This window comes from Grammomys surdaster, unplaced genomic scaffold, assembly GCF_004785775.1.
Source record: "Grammomys surdaster isolate TR1022 unplaced genomic scaffold, NIH_TR_1.0 125789, whole genome shotgun sequence".
Lineage (NCBI taxonomy): Eukaryota > Metazoa > Chordata > Mammalia > Rodentia > Muridae > Grammomys > Grammomys surdaster.
Window position 1 is genome coordinate 2596618 of NW_021620620.1, and position 17601 is coordinate 2614218.

Consider the following 17601-nt stretch of genomic DNA (forward strand, 5'->3'; position numbering starts at 1 on the left):
GTATGTATTTATATTTACATGTATATACTACTTAAGGATCATGTATATAATATTTAAGGATTATTTCACCTGAGGCAGGATCTTGCTATGAGACTTAGGCTATTATGGAACTAACTGTATAGTTTAAGGTGGCCTCCAGTTCATGATTCCCCTGCCTCTGTCTCTCGAGTCCTGGGATTATTGTCTGCCACCACCACAGATGTCTTAGTTTATTTTGTTTGTTTGTTTGTTTGTTTCATCTTAGAAAATTTCCCTCCCTCCCTCCCTCCCTCCCTCCCTCCCTCCCTCCCTCCCTTCCTCCCTCCCTTCTTTCTCCCTCCCTTCCTTCCATTAACTTATTCATCAAATATGCTAGATACTGTCTTAGCCTCAAAGGATACAACCATAAGCACAGTGATCTCTCATTGTTATCTTTAATTATTCTGAAGCTATGTTCAGGATATAAGCATAAACCACATAAAAGACAGAGGTAGGAAAGAGAGATTTGTTTATTTTTAAAAAAGATTTGTTTTATCTTGACTCATGTGTAAGCATGTGTATCTGTGTTTGTTTGTGAACGTGAATACAGGTGCCCATGGAGGCCATAGGCACTGGTTCCCCCAGAGATGGAGTTATAGGTTGTTATGTAGCACCTGATGCAGGAGCTGGGGGCCCAGGGAGGGTCCTCTCTAATGCTCTCAATCCCCACCATCTCTCCGGCTCTGGGCTGCTGTTGAAGATTTACCATTAGTACAAAGTCATGTGCAGAGTTACCTGGACTAGAGAATATCTCTGTTCTTCCTTTTGTGATCCATCCAGTGCTGTGAAGATTCACCTTTCTAAGTTCATCTGCTACCTCTCTGTGGAGCTGCAGGGACTCTTCATGGCCATGCAAGATGGTGGTTGTTGTGTGAAGGAGAAATGCCCAACTTAGGTTCATGTATTTGCATACTTAGTCTCCAGTTAGTGGAAATGTTTGGGGAGGTCGTGAAACCTTTAGGGGATAGAACTTGCTGGAGAAAGTACATCACTGGGGGCAGACTTTGAGGATTTATAACCTTGCCGCACTTCCTGTTCTCGTCTCTTTTGATTTCCAGTGTGTGAATGAAGTGTGATCTTCTCAACTTCTTGTTCCTCCATCTTTCCCCTACACTGTGGCCTCCATCCCTCTGGAACTGTAAGTCAACCCCTTTCTCTCCTTCCTTGCTTTTGTCAAGAATATTTTATTGCAGTAACAGAAAAGTAACTAAGGCAACTGTACAATTCATCATCTAAACTGAGGTACTTGAGACCTCAGGAAAAACTCCCAGGAAACAGGAATGGGATAGGGTCCTACTATAGATAAGTCCAACCCTTTAACACAACTTGATCACAGCAATCTCTCTCCAGCCCATCTTTCCTGTCCTATGTGTTCTGGTTGTATGATTGCAAAGGGCACGCAATCCTCTAACATGCCTGAGCTTTAAATTGTGTCTATTTACTGTCGTTGTTTTTCCTCCTGCCTTCCTGAAACCCTCTGCCCTTATCAATGCTAATACTTCACTCACCGTTTAAGTAAGTTTAAATTTCACTTTTTCCTTCAAAACACAAGCCCACTGTCACCATGAATTATTGAATTCATCTAACAAATACGGATATCTCATTATGTGGCAGGCAAATGGTGAACAAGACTGAAAGAAATTCATCCTCTAAACTGAGGTCCTTTTTTAAAAAAAAATTTAATTTTTTTTACTTATTCATTTTACATCCCTTCCAATTACTACCCCCTTCTGGTCATTCCCTCCCACAATCCTTCCCCAATCCTACCTCCTTTCTTTTCTGAATGGGTAGGCTCCCTTCTGTGTATCCCCCAACCCTGGCCTTCAAGTCCCTGTAAGGATAGGCCTCTCCCATTGAGGCCAGATAAGGCAGGCCAGCTAGAAGAACATATCCCACATACAGGCAACAGCTTTTGGGATAGCTCCCAGTCCAGTTGTTAGGGACCCACATGAAGACTAAGCTGCACATCTGCTACATATGTGGGGAAGCCTAGGTCCAGCCCATGTATGTTCTTTGGTTGGTGGTTCAGATTCTGAGAGCCCCAAGGGTTCAGGTTAGCTGACTCTGTTGCTCTTCCTGTGGAGTTCCTATTCCCTTTGAGGCAGTAATTCTTCCTCCTGTTCTTCCGTAAGAGTCCTCAAGCTCCACATACTGTCTGGCTGTGGGTGTCTGTCTATAGGAGTCAGCTGCTGGGTGTGGACTCACAGAGAACAACTTGCTCCTGTCTGCAAACATAACAGAGTATTATTAATAGTGTCAGGGGTTGGTGCTTGCCCATGGGATGGGTCTCAAGTTGGGCTGGTTATTGGTTGCCAATTCTCTCAGTCTCTGCTCCACCTCCAATTCCTGCATTTCTTGTAGACAGGATAAATTTTGAGTTGAAAGTTTTGTGGGTGGGTTGGTGTCTCTCTCTCTCTCCAATGGGGCTCCTGCCTGGCCATAGGAGGTGACCTCTTTAGGTTCCATATCCCCAAAGTAGTGAGTTGCAGCTGAGGTCACCCCCATTGATTCTTATCCCAGATATCTATCTCGTACTGGAGATGCCCCCCACCTCCTCACCCCTGTCAGTTGCAGATTTTCATAGCCATCTAGTCATCTCCCCTGTATCTTCCCCACACCTACCTGATCCTGAACTTTCCTTTTGCCCCTCCTTCCCAGTTCCTCCCTCTGTCTGCCTCTTATGACTATTTTATTCCCCCTTCTAAGTGAGATTCAAGCTTCTTTGCTACAACCACTTTGGAAATCATTTTGGCAGCTTCTCAGAAAAATGGGAATACTTCTACCTCAAGACCCAGCTATACCACTCCTGAGCGTATATCCAAAAAATGCTCCAACATCCCACAAAGACACTTGCTCAACTATTGTCATAGCAGCTTTATTCATAATAGCCAGAAACTGGGTGTTCCTCAACTCAAGAATGGATAAAGAAAATGTGGTGCATCTGCACAATGGAATATTATTCAGCTATCAGAAACAAAGACATCATGAATTTTACAGGCAAATGGATGGAACTTGAGAATATCATCCAGTATGAGGTAACTCAGTCCCAAAAGGACATACATGATATATACTCACTTATAAGTGGATATTAGTCATAAAATACAGGTACCATGTTATACCCCAAAGACCCAAAGAAGCTAAATAAACTGATGTTCTTAATACTGCCTTTTATGGACCTCGTGACTTACGTATGGTTCTAGGGATGGGCACTGTGATGTGCTGTGCTTTCTCCTGTGCTGTGGATTTCAGGATTGAATAGACACATCCACTGTCTTACAAGACTGTGAACTCATTGAGAGCAAAGTCCAGGAAGCCTTCTTACATCCCTGTGGCTCTCATGTGCACGTGACTAGAGCTTGGCCATGTGCAGAACTAAAGAAGGTTATTTACTTAGCTTAAAGAGGACTTTCTTTTTTGACAACCCATTCAGGGTTCTCCAGGAACCCATGTAGGATTAATTAAAGAGAAAGCGGAATCTCTAATGACCCTAAAGAACTCCCCACCCAGCCCTCAGTTTTGTGACTCAAGGGGGATGTGTGGCTGGGTAACCATGGCTTGTTTTCTTCTTGTTTAAACATCACCTCTTACTTGAAATTTGTTCTCTTTGACTCTGAAAAGAATTTATCCAAGTAACCAATTGGAGGCCAGCCCAGAGCCCTCTTAAATGCATATCCCTTCATTCATAAACATGTGAATAGGGCATTCAGTTAGTTATTGTTCTGACTTCCAAAGAAATCAGACTGGAAATAGGCCACACATTCAGAACAAAGAGTACTAGGCTGATGGTGAAAACTTTGAGCTAGCCCCTGTGAGGTCATGTGCTTTGTGAGGCCAGCAGCCTGCACCACCTTGGAGATGGCATTTGTAGTCTTCTGAGTGTGGCAGATGGAAGCAGGTTTCCCAGAGAGAAGGCCTCTTTTAGAATCCTTTGCTTGGGGTTTGGGAGATTCCTCAGTTGGTAAAGTGTTTGTCCTGCAACCCTGAGCACCAGAGTTTGAACCCCAGAACCCACATAAAAAGTCAGGCAGGCTGGTGTGTACTCATAATCCAAGCACTGGAGACACAGGCAGACCATTGGTGTTGCTGGTCTGACAGTCTAACCCAATAAACAAGCCCTATATCCTAGCAAGAGACCTTGCCTCAAGAAACAAGGATAATGACCCTTGAGCAGTAGTTCTCAAGCTTCCTAATGCTGTGACCCCTTAATACAGTTCCTCATGTGTGTTTGTGCACTGTGAGAGTTCTTTGGAGTTCTTGGAGATTGTTAGTGCCTTTGGGTAAGAAGCTACAGTTCTTGCCTTGCATTTTATCCACTGAGACTCTCACCTTAACCCTGTGATACTTTCTGAACATGCCTGTTAAAACACTAGTTAGGGTCAAGAGGCTTCTGGATTATTCCACCCCCACTATGTGTCTGGAGTTTGCCACTCTCTCCATTGGCACTGGCAGGTGATTGACTTCAGGATTCCTTCTGAGCATGTTTTTCAAACAACACGGGTTTCCAAGATATTCATTATGGTAGTCACTGGCCACCTGTGACTTGCCCATATTAAGATGTGCAAAGTGTAAATCACATAAAAATTTTCAAAACTTGTTTACCATGAAAAGAATATGAAATGTCTCATAAATTTTTTTAGATTGATAATATGTTGAAATGGTAATAGTTTAGGTATATTGGGTTAAGGTATGAAATTTACTTATACTCTTCTTTTTAATAAAAAAAAAGCTTTAGGTTCACAGAAAAATCTAAGAAAGTATAAGGGTTTTCTATATGCCCAAGGCCCCCATTGAGGCATAGCCTTGCCTGTTGCCCACATCTCTACCAGAGTGGTACATACCATCTTAGAGACCCAGAATCATCAGTTAGATTCTGTGACCTAGATGCTAGCGTTCAGTCCCTGGTGATGTCTATTGCATGAGTATAGACAAAAGCATAGTGACACATGTCCACCATTCCAGGGGCACACTTCCACTGTCCTCTCTACTCTGCCTCCTCATCCTCCTCTTGTCTGCTGGCGACGCCTTCTCTCCACTGTGTATTGTTGACTGCCGTGAAGCTGGGCTCATACGTCATGAAGCCTCCTCTCTCACTCTGTTAGCCGTGTGTAAGGTTCCTCCAGTCCTTTTCATGGCTTATAGCCTAGTTCTTTTTAGGACTGGATGATATTTCATCTTCTCAACACACCACAGTGTAGTCGTCACTCACCTGTCTTGAAGTACATGTTGATTACCTACAATTAACTATGATTACAAACAAAGCTGCTGTAAACATCCGTGCAGGGTTTTGTGGAAGTGAGCTTTCGACTTCTCTGAGCAGACACCACAGGGTGCTGTTACTGGGTGTGTAACACTGCTTGGCTTGTTAGAATCTGCAAAACTGTTTCTCAAGGTGGTTCTGCTGTCTTGCTTCACCTTCAGCAATGAAGGCTAGTTTTGATCTCTCCCTTGCATTAGATGTTAGACTTGCTCGTTCTAATATTCTCACAGTGACACCTCATTGTCATCTATAGTTCTCCGATGACATATGGTATGGAGTGTCTTCTTGCATCTCATTTGCCTCTGTGTTTCTTCTTTGGCAAGTCTTTTATCCATTTTTTAAATTGGACTATTTGTCTTCAGAGTTCTTTGCATAATTCAGATAATAATACTTTATAAAATATATTCCTCCTAGCTGAAGGAAATATTTTTTCCAATCTGAGGCATGTCTTCTTCTTTTTAAAATTTACATTTACGTTGGTCTTGGTGGTGCATATCTTTAATCCCAGTACCTGGGAGGCAGAGAAAAGCATGTCTCTGAGTTTGAAGCTAGCCTGGTCTACAAAGTGAGTTCTGGATAGTCAGGGCATTACACAAAGAAAACATGTCTCAAAAATATTCAAAGTTACAATCATGGCTTTTATCTCACTTTAGGAGCAGCCCTGTTGTAAAGCCACCCCAACTGTGATGCAGGTGACACCTGCTCCTTTGTGTCGATGGAACAAGGGTTCCTTTAAGCTGTCTGCTCACTTAATGTCACATCTTACAATCTTAATGCAAGTCTGGTAGGAGGACACTGGTATGTCACCAAGTATGCCAGGGGATGCCACTGATCCAAGAGCAGGTAAGATGGCCACAATTCTGCATCCCCAACCACCTAACTGGACTCCAAGTCTGTGTCCAATCAGAGTCATGGCCCACTTCACTGAACCTCTCAGCCCAAGGTCTTGTCAATATCCTAGATGATGTCATCAGCTCAGCAGTCCAGGTCATTGCCCCAGAATGGGAAAGTGAACTTGTCTTTGAACTTATCTTTGTCTCAAGGCTGTCTGTGAGTTGCAGAGCAATTTTATTTTTGTAGGAAGTGTGGAGTGTAGCTTGCTGAGCAGGGCCTATCCCGTCCCAGACAAGCAGAGTCTTGAGCAGTGTGTGGAATCAGAAGATGATGAGACTGCACAGAAAATTCCATGAAGGCCGTGCTCCCCCTGCCATGAGTACTCCCCTTACTGTCCTGATACTATCCTAAAGTGCGTTATCCAGACTTCTTCCCAATCTTGAAGTTAAGGGAACTCTGTGTCTAGTCTCAAGCTCCATCCAGGTCTAGAATTGACCTGAGCATCCAAAACCAACCCAACTGTGGATTGAAACCTGGGTGGATTCTGTGGAAACTGTGAAACCTGGGTGGATTCTGGTGGTCATATTTTCACTGTGTAGTGAGTTCCACATCACCGTCTTCCTGAGGACTAGAAGTCAATCGTTCTCTAGGTCTTAGCATCCATGTTAGTCAAATGGACGTTTGAACCAGAATACATCCAGTAATCTGTGCTTCTCAAACAACATCATTTCTCTATCTCTGTTGGAACTGGAATGGTTTTGACTCTCCAACATCTCCACTGAATAAAGCAGACACTTAAGCAAGAGTCAGAACTTAGTGGAGCACCTGCCATGTGGAGAGAGTTCAGGTTTTGTTATGCTCCATGGTGATGTGTTTTCATGAGCGCTTGCTTCATTTTTCTGCCCTGCGTGCCCAGACCAGAGTTTGATTTTGTGGTTTGATTAGTTAGTCTATTCTTTGAAGTTGAGATTAGCCATGTCAGAGCTGTATAAATCGTTGTTAAAAGCCAGACAACAGCCTCTTTGTTCCCAGTTATTCCTAAGAAGTGTTCTGAACATGGTACTAGATGAGTAGCCACAAATATCCAACAAGGTGAGAAACAAATGAATGACTGGTGTATGGTCAGCTTGGGGTCTAGCCTGGGCTCCAGCCTGTGGTCTAGTCTGGGGCCCAGTGATGCTGATCCTGTACCATGAGGTCAGGACAGACACTTCCCTGGTAGCTTCTTCATAGAACTATCTGCCTCTACCTCACTCTGGCTTCACATGGCTGGCCTGGCTCATGGAAGGGGAAACGTTAGTGGCTAATCCTATGCAAAGACCATGAAGTCTCTTCCTCTGGGGAAGTTTATCCCACAACAACGGCATTGGTTCAGTTGTGCAGTCTCCCAGATGGTCAAACACCAAAGTCATCTTCATTCTCTCTTGCTCTGCAGACTTTGTCCTTGCATCCTACAAACTCGACCAAGTCTCACATTACAGAGATGCTTCTCATGACTGCCAATCCCTCCTCCAAAGTGTTCCACAATCCTGGCCATCACTGTCACTTTCCCTTTCCCTTTCAACTGACTGCCATTTTGATTTCAATAGCTTCTCAACTTAATTATCCTCCAGAAAATCATAGATGTCTTGGGCCTCAGCCATGGAGTTTGGATCCTCACTCTATTTGAGTTTTCGTTGTGTTTTTAGGTTCCTCCCCCAATTAGTTTTCACGATGTGACTCCCCTCTGGTTCTCCTATCTCTGATGCAGCTTGGCAGGCTTTCTGTCCCCCATACATTAGGCTGTTCTTGAGTTTGCTTTGGTTTTTCTGTCCCACAACACACTCTCCTCCTGAGTAACTGTGCGTGTTTCCAGGCTTCGAGACAGGTTGGCATCTGTCTCTCATCTTTACATCTCCTCCACACCCCATTTAACAGCAAGCAAACAGGAGCCCCTTCTGGGGTTTCTGCTGGATTTTCTACCACAGCCCCTCCTGTCATGAGCATCTTTAGGAGGATTGCCCCTTTGGGAGCATCTGACTTGATCTTATCCCTTTGGCTCACCTCATCGTGGAAGTCTCCCCCAGTGGACTCTCTGTCTTCTGTCTTACAGGCTAGTGGTCTCTTCACACGAGTCACAGCCTTGGCTCCGACTGTGCCATTTCTCTGTTCCTGTAAGGTACTGGATAGAGTTGCAATTTTTATTATTTGTGACCCTGGGCTTTTCCTGACCTTCCTAATGCTGGCCTTCTCATCTCGTTTGCTCTACATTCCGTTCTGGCACACTCCTTGTCGTCTCTTCCTTAATGTGCTGCCTTTTGTCCAGCTGGATGCCTGTTGTGTCTCTGTATGTTTTTCAGTTCTATGTTTAGCCTCCCTGGCTCTCTCGCTTATTTCTGCATCCACGGGCATGCTCTCAAGGCTTTATTGAGCATTAGGGAATCTGAGAGCCGGAAAGATAAAGGACAGTTCTTGCTGCCTTTCCCCTGCCTGTCACCACTTAACCACAGGGTTGGGCCTCTGTCTCCTGGGCAGCTACCAGACCACGAGAGGAGAGTGGCCTGATTCTCACCATGAGGAACAGACAAGGAGTTAACAGATGCTTGGAGCTGATGTTAGCCTTCAACAGGGGAGCAAGGAAAGGCCAGGCCACAACCTCATCTTCACAATGACAATCAATGTTTCAGCACCAAGCAGTAGCACGGCAAATAAGGTTCTCTTTAAAGAGCACTGAGCTAGACTTTGGGGTCAAGGAGAATGAGACTAATCACATATATTTAAGCAAGTGCAACAGTGAGACTTGAGAGATACACAGAGAGAGACAGAGAGACAGAAACAGAGAGAAACAGACAAAGGCAGACAGAGATGAGAGGAGAGGAGAGGAAAGAGGAGAAGGTGTTAGGTGTTTGTACCCTGCCAGTCCTTTGGTGGAAGTAGCTTCAGTACTTTATCACACACCATACTGCTTCCGCTCAGCAGAATTGTTGACCCAGGGATCTACCACATTTGTCCGTAACAGCATGGAGGCTACAAAGCCAAGGCTTGTGTTACTGTGCAAGCATGTGAACATTGTTCTAAAGACAGGACTGAGCAGGCATTCGGAGTGATTTTTAGAAATATTTAAAAGGCATGGGTTCAGAGAAGATAGGAACTGCTGTGCAGTCCTCCAGGAGGCTCAGGCATCCTGCCTCGTTGGTGTTTCTGTCTCCCCTGCTGTACTCTGCTGGGTTTTGTGGCCAGAGTCATGCTCCAGGTTGTCCCTTCTCAGTGCTTGTGATGTGCATGATGTGAGAGGGGAGGGGTGGATTCTGTGGAGCATCGATGACTGGGGATCAATGTCAAGTTGTCAACGTGCCAGGCTACTGAAGGTGGGGTTGTTAAGATGGAAGAGGCATCCTGGAAGATCTTACAGTTTACAGAAGGTATTATACAAAAATCCTCATCTCTTCCCTCCCCTCTTTCCCCTCCCCTCCCCTTCCTTCCCTCTCCCTCTGCCTCCTTCCCCTGTCCCCTTCCTTCCCCTCTTCTCCTTTCCTTTTCTCCTTCCCTTTAAATCATTTCCATTTCCTCCTTTCTGACAAGATTTCCCCTCAAAGCTTGAGCTAGTCTCAAACTTTTATTTTCTTTTAAAAAGGACTATTTATTTTTACTCTCTGTGTATGGGTGTATTGCCTGCATGCATGCTCATGCACCATGCGCATGTCTGGTACCTGTAGACACAAAAAAGAAGGAGTGAGATCTTCTGGAATCGGTGTCGCAGATGGCTGTGAGCACTGGGAATTGAACCCAGCTCCTCTCAAAGAGCAACCACTTAAATTCACAGCTGAGCCCTCTCTCCAACTCCACCTCAAACTTGCAATCCTCCTGTCTCAGTCTCTGGAGTGCTGGGAGTACAGGCATGCATGCACCACTACACCCGGGCTTCAAAGGTCTTTCTTCATATTCTATGTTATATGAAAACAATCCAATATCTAGCTTTGTTAAAAGGCTAAACAACCTCTGGCACAACTGGCTACTGGAGGCTTTCTAATCATAGCAAACGATAAATATGATCTGTTAAATAACCATAAAGTATGATAGCAAATCATAGGGTACATGACCCAGTATGCACACTTTTATATTTATATAAAGCCAACACCACTGCCCTGGAAATAAAAACCCCAGTGATTCTGGGGTCCTAGAAACATTTTTTTTGTTTATTCTCCGTATTGTTTCACATATCTTAATATTTTACAATAAGCTGATATTACATTCACGATCAGAAAAAGCTGCTTTAAAACCACTGTGTGGGAAAGACCACTGAGGATGCTCCTTCAGATCCCCTAGAGAAATGAAACAGGATGCTCACAGTTCTAAGCTTCTGATGCCGCTGTAAAATTACCCATTCACCTTTCCCTCCACCTGCCAATGTGAAAGGCAATGTGGTCCTAAGGGGATGGGTGGTTCATCTGGGGACATTTGATGGCAGCCTATTTCTCTCTTGACCTAGTTTTAGGGCTCCTGCTCAGGCCGTATCTCCAGACGTTCAGGCCTTGTTGAGAGATGAGAAACAGCATGCTATGGGGACACGAGACAGGGCCACACTTCAGTCAACCCTCAGCAGAGTTATCGTTATCTCGGAGAGTTAATGAGTCTGAGGTTACTAGAGACCTTTCTCTTCTTTGGCTGTGAGTCATTTTGAATGGATGGTTATCTCCAGAGGCCTGCACTACAGTTGCTATCAATGTAGCTATAATTGTACAAGAATACAGGTGGCAGGAAGCAAAGTGGTAAAGCAGAGAGAACACTCAACAGGTGGCCAGCCAGTGGTGGGGGGAGGATCCTGGGATGTGACATTCTGTCCTGGCTATAATGTCTTTATCTTCAACTTGTATTCTACTGTCCCTCTCATAAACATCCTCTACTATGCTTGTCCTGGGATTGACAAGGCTAGATGAGCTGTCAGGGTGACCCAAATGTCTGGATAAACTGAGCTGGCTTGCTCAGTCTGATGCTTTCTGGGTTGTTTGATGGTCATGACTTATTCAGGTTGTCCGTGCGATTTCTAAGATATTGTTTCCCCACAGAGGGTGGCAAATAATGAATAGGAATTTGCAAGTGGATTTCTTTCCCTAGTTTTCTAGGAAGACAAGCCCCCGAGTCACAGCAGGTATCCTAGCCTTGTCCTGACTATTTGAGGATATAACTTATACCTCAGATCATAAAATTGGCTCTGGTGTGTTGGAAGGGGAGGGCTTTACATGTGGCTGAAGAATCACCTGGCCTGGTGACTAGTCTTACCATCTGTACATGATCTACCTACTCTGAGCCAGTCTATCAGCCTGATTTGCAACCCTAAGCAGCTAAGAGCACTTGTTGCTTTTCCAGAGCTGCCAAGCTCAGTTCCCAGCATCCATGACAGATGGTTCACAATTGCCTAAAGCTCCAGAGAATATGCCACCCTCCTCTGGTTGCTGTGGGTACTTACGCATACATGCGGATGCACACATCTACACACAATCTTTCTTCTTCAGCTAAAGGTAGAGGTTTTCTATAGAGCTTGCCTATGTCTGTGGCCACTTCTGTAACCTTCCTGCTTGGCTCCTTAGAGTCTTGACTCCTCCAAGTTCCTGGCTTGAGTTCCTGCTATATAGAATATCAGAGACTAATTGACCACTTGAGTTTTGTTTTCTTGGGTACTTTAAAGTGAATCCAGAGTCATCACATTAAAAGTAACCAAGCAAAGAGGAGATTTAATTATTCCCAATAGCCAAGCAATGATTGTAAACATTTTGCAAAGAAATTTAAAAATAAAGCCAGCATTTGTTAAAGCTGTTATTTAATATAGTTATTTTATTTACAAACTATGCCTCTAAATTGTAGCTTCTTCTACTGTAGTTTGTGACTTTGTGACCTCATATGGAAGGGTAAAAATTTGGCAGCAGTAAAACATTTCTAAATAGTATGATAACTAAAAATGAATCTGAAATGAAAGTGTAATGAATCTGAGTTGTTTTGGGCAGTGTTTACCTATATTGCCTTACATGACTTCACTGAAGCCTTGGTTCCTAACGAACAAAACACATACTTTGTCCTGAGAATGCAGTGAGTCCATAAACACCAGTGAACACAGCTTGAAGCGAATTGGCGCAAATCCATGTCCTGTGGTAGGGATTGCAATGTTTTACTGTACAAATGAAATTTTCTACTCTTAATACTGGTTTCATTATAGAAAACAAAGATTTTAATATTTTCCTACTTTCAATCTTCAGCATAAAAGAATCAAATTAGAGTGTCCTTTTGGGATGCATTGTCCTAGAATATTTGATTTAAAACACTGAGTTGTTGACTTGAGTTTCAACCAGTACTGCTCTGTCATTTTTACAATGAAGGGCATTAAAACAAAGGCCTGAGAAAAATTCAACTTCAGAGCTAGCTTTCTACACTTCATTTGTTATTATGACAAGGGTTTTATTGAATGCCCAGACTGGCTTTGAAATATACATCCTCTTGCACAAACATTCAGCAAGGCTGGAAATGAAGTCTTGAGAAAACAGGATCATAGGCTGAAGAATGTCAAGAAATATACTTTCCCCTGTAGGTCACGAATTTAACACTAACTCAAACCCTGAACCTATTCCAATCCCTAACCAAAATGCTAACCCCAACAATAAGAGTAAACCTAATCCTAACAATAGCCCTAGCCCTAACCCTAACCCTAACCATAACCCAAACACTAACCCTAACCATAACCTTAACCCTGAACCCAACCCTATGACTAACCCTAATTCTATCCCTAAAACTAACCCTAACTCTAGCCCTGACCCTCAGAGCTAGTTTCCTACTCTTCTTTTGTTATTAGGACAAAATTTTATTGAATGCCCAGAACGGCTTTGAACTTTAAATCCTCCTGTTCAAACATCCAGCAGAGCTGGAAATAAAGCCTTGAACCAAAAGGCTCATAAGCTGAGGAATGTCAAGAAATACACTTTCCGCTGTAGGACCCTAACCTTAACCCTAACTCAAAACCTAACACTATTCCAATCCCTAACCCTAACATTTACCCTAACACTAATAGCAACCCTAATCCTAACCCTATCTCTATCCATATCCCAAACCTTAACTCTAACCATAATTCTACCCCATCCATAACCCTATCCCTAACCTTAACCATAATCAAAATCCTATCCCTAAACCTGAACCTAACTCTATCCCTAACCCTATCCCTAGAATAACCATAATCCTATCCATAAACATAACCATAATCCTAACCCTATCCCTAACCCCATCCTTAACCCTAACCCTATCCCTAATCATAACCCTAACCCTAACCATAACAATAATCCTATCCATAAACATAACCATAATCCTAACCCTATCGCTAACCCTATCCCTATCCCTGACCCTGACCCTGACCCTGACCCTGACCCTGACCCTGACCCTAGCCCTAAGGTTGATAAAGGTACAGCAATGTTGGCTTCAGCTCTCCCTTTATAATTGAGTCCTGGTTACTTGTGGACTGGTTTTTTTTTTTTTTTTTTTTTTTTTTATGGATTTGACATAATTCTTTGACTGGTTCCAACTGTTTTTTGAGTGAACACAAATGAAAATGTTGTAGAGACTTTTTAAAAAGCTTTGTCAATTGATTAATTTTAGAAAAAAACCATGCTAGCTGCTTAGTGTAACCTTTTAAATCTTGATTCACTATAACTAAAATGAAGTATTTACTCCTGAGATACCAATCAGGGAGTGATGTAGATAACCTAGGGCATTCACATCAAAATGCCTATTTAGGAGGGAGAAATGTGTTCACTAATTCTGTTACTGGTTTATCTTTTGAACTAAGTATTGGAAAAAATTCCCTGTAGAAGAATAGAATTTAAGATTAAGCTATCTTTTAAGATATAACTTCACTATAAATATATTTATTTTTAACCCTGTAATAAAAAATGTTAAGAAAGTCTGTATTAAGAAATGTTTTCAATTGTCAAATATGGCCATTTATGGTGCTAGCTCCAGATTTTAGAATTTTAGCTTACTTAATCACAAACATTTGTTTTTTCTTTATGGTGATGCCCTGTGGTTTTGTTCAGTAAATAGTAGTTGGTATCGCTAAAACTATTAAACAAATATCCAAGATGTGCCCTATTTAGAAGTATAAGGATATTATTTAGATTTATTCTTATCTATTCTCATTCACACTTTACAATTTGGTTCTACACCTTTAGGATGATAGCTGTTGTTGAAAATATTTCATCTCAACCAGGGGCCTTTACCCCACCTTTGATTATTTAGTTCCCAGGTAAAAGACACACACAACCTTTACATTTATAAGAAACCTTAATTAGCACTAGAGCTGGGCAGATATCTACCCTCTATGTTATTAGAATCTATTTCCACAACAATAACCACATTTTATAATTTGCCATGTTCCATCTGGACTGCTCCTAGCTCCAGTTGGCTAGCCTTCTTGGCTAGATTTTCACAATTCATTTACCACATGGTGGCTTCCTTCTCTTTCCATCTTCTTTCTTTCTCTTCGTGGTTCTCCTCCAATCTCAAGCTAGGAACCCAAAACCTTAATTCTCAATTTTTCCTAGGTATAGGCTGTAGGCATCTTTACTTACTAATTAGAGATAATTTGGGGAGGGCAAGGATACATAGTGTCCCTTGGGTCTACGTGTGAATTCTCTCATCCTTGGGGGCAATCAGGTCTTGGGGACTAGTATGTAGGGACAGATTGCAAATGATTGTTTTCTATTTGTAATTTCAGTGCAATGCATTAAATCACTTAAAAGAACATTCGGGTCATTGAGTAGTTCATTACAGCCTGACAAATAAGAAAAGCTGAGTTAAAGTTCTCATGGTGGGAGGACTGCTATTATTTTGGGTTTGGTTAGATATAGATTTAGCTTATCATTCTCTTTAGGTGTAAGAGGGAGGGAACTGCTACATGGAAGGAAGTTACATCTTCAAAATTTGAAGATTTTGTTGTGTTGATCAGTCATGGCTGCCTTTCCTTGGTCAGTTCGTCTGGCAGGCCTATACTTTGGCCACATAAGTGTTTGTATACAAAGCTGACTTAGTGGCCCTGCACTCTTAAATCATGCAATTTCGTATTTATCCTGTGAGTAACCTTGGGAGTCTGGTGCATTATTTCAAATGACTTAGACTGCCAGACAAGTGTTTTAAAATACTCAGATTATCTCAAGATGTTTAAACCTAATTATGACGAGACACTTAAGGGCATCTTAGAAGATAAATCATAGTTGCATAAATAGAATCTTAAAATGTGTTTGTAGTATTTAAAGTGTTGGGTCAAGATTTGCTTTCTCTTTCCACGGTGGCAGATGTTCACTTTCACTTTTACAAGTCATGTAACTATATGATCACTAAAATTATTCTTAGTTGAAAGATTGGAGAATAGAAGCCATGCAGAGCAAAAAGGAATGGAAATTCTTAAAGGAAAACAAAAACAAAAACAACCCTCCACCCCACAAACGCCTAATAACCAAGGGAATTATACACAAGAAATCTAAGTTCCAGGAATGACAGCAAAACCAGAGTCCATCGGCGCTCTACAGGAAATGCACAAAAAAGCCTTCTGTCTTTTTTTAGAAAGATGATGGCTGCATCGAGGAGATACAAAAGAGAGTCAAACTCATGAGCATACCAGATACAGAAAAAAGAAAAGAACCAAATGTAATCACTGTAGAGATGCGACAAACTGCAAAAGTAAACTTTGAGAGAACAAACAGTACACAAATCAGAAGGCAATTATGAAAATGAGCAGGGTAAATTCTCAAGAACAATCTGGAATATCCATAGATTCAGTCTCTTAGTAAGAATACACAGAGCAGCCTAGTAGATTTCAAAACTATAAGCCTAAATTATTGCCTATAAAAAACTTACTTTGTTGGAACACACACACACACACACACACACACACACTCACACTCACTAAACATTTGGAAGAGATGGTCCATGCAAACCAAATAGAAATAGTTGCAGTTTTTCAAAGAAAATTGTATTTAAGAAAAAAAACAAAACAAAGAGAAAAAGAACAACAACACTATTCGTTGACAGAGAAGTTAATTTAATAAGATAGAAAAACAATTATATATAGTATACATTGAACCTAATGTTAGAGTATCCAGGTATACAAAGCCACCATTATTGGTTCTAAAGGGTCCTTAATGGATGAAATACACTAATGCCTGGGTATTCCAACACCCCATTATCTATCATCAATAGATATCCAGGCAAAAATTAACTACTGGAGTTAAACTGCACTGTGGAATGAGTAGACTTGACAGACATTTCTAGAATACGTCATCCAAGCAAGAGCTTTGGGATTCACATTCTTCCATCAGTACACAGAACATCTTCCAAGACAGAATGTGCCCACAAAATAAGCCTAAACACATTATATCAAGACAGAATGTGCTGTACATCACAAAACAAGCCTAAACACATTGTATCAAACTGCTTTTGTAAGCTATGTCATCTCTGATCACCAGGGAAGGAAACTAGTAACCAACCATGCGAGGAACTCTAGAAATTCTTCATTACCATTACTAAAGAATTTCCTGAAGCAAGGAAAAATGAAAACATAATATCCCATAAGTTGTAGGATGCAGAAAAAGCAGTACTCAGAAGAAAGTTTATAGCCACATGTGCCTACATATTAAAAAAGAGGAAGATTTCACATAGGCAATCTAATACCCTGTGTTAGTAGAAGGAAGAATCAGAGAAGAAATAAAGCAACTAGAGAATGAAGCCCATACAAAAGATCAATGAAATAAAGATGTTAGGTTTTGAGGAAGTAAAGGAAACTGGCAGCCCTTTGGCAAAGCAACCGAGAAAAGACTCAGTAAATAAAATCAGAGTTACAACTGATGCAGGATGCAGCCAAGGATATAAAAAATCATTAAGGACTGTCTGAGGCACTGTGAGTATCTTTCTTGGTGCTTCACCTCATCTGCACATCCCGGGTACACATAGAGATAAGTGTGGTTCCCCCTAATCCCTGAGATGGTTTCCATAGAAGCTTTTTGTGCTCTAGATGTGTACCTGGTACCTTAGGCTGCAACAGACTGACTTTTACATACTTTTACCTGGTCTTGTGATGCTCAGAGAAACAAAGTTCTCAGTGAGTGGACCACTGACATTAATTTGTGAATATTCATGAGTCTGTCCCAAAGCATACAGATTTTAAGGTGTGAACCCAGTTTGGGCCAACATAATGTGTCTCTGTGGCTAAGAAGCAATCAGGACTAAGATTCAGGGAATATGCAGATGCCATATTCCTGAGGACTGCACTGAACCCAGGGCCTGTGCATGATAGGAACTGAGCTGTATCACAGGCCTCTTCTCCGTTTCTTACAAAGACTCTAAATGGTCAGTCTGGAACATGTTTCTCTTCAATGCATGTGACCCCTTCTCTCCCATCTCTCAGGCTGAGAGATGCTTGAAACCCCTGCTGGTCTCTCTGGCACCTCTGAGTCCTTAGTCTCTAACCTGTCAAGCACAGG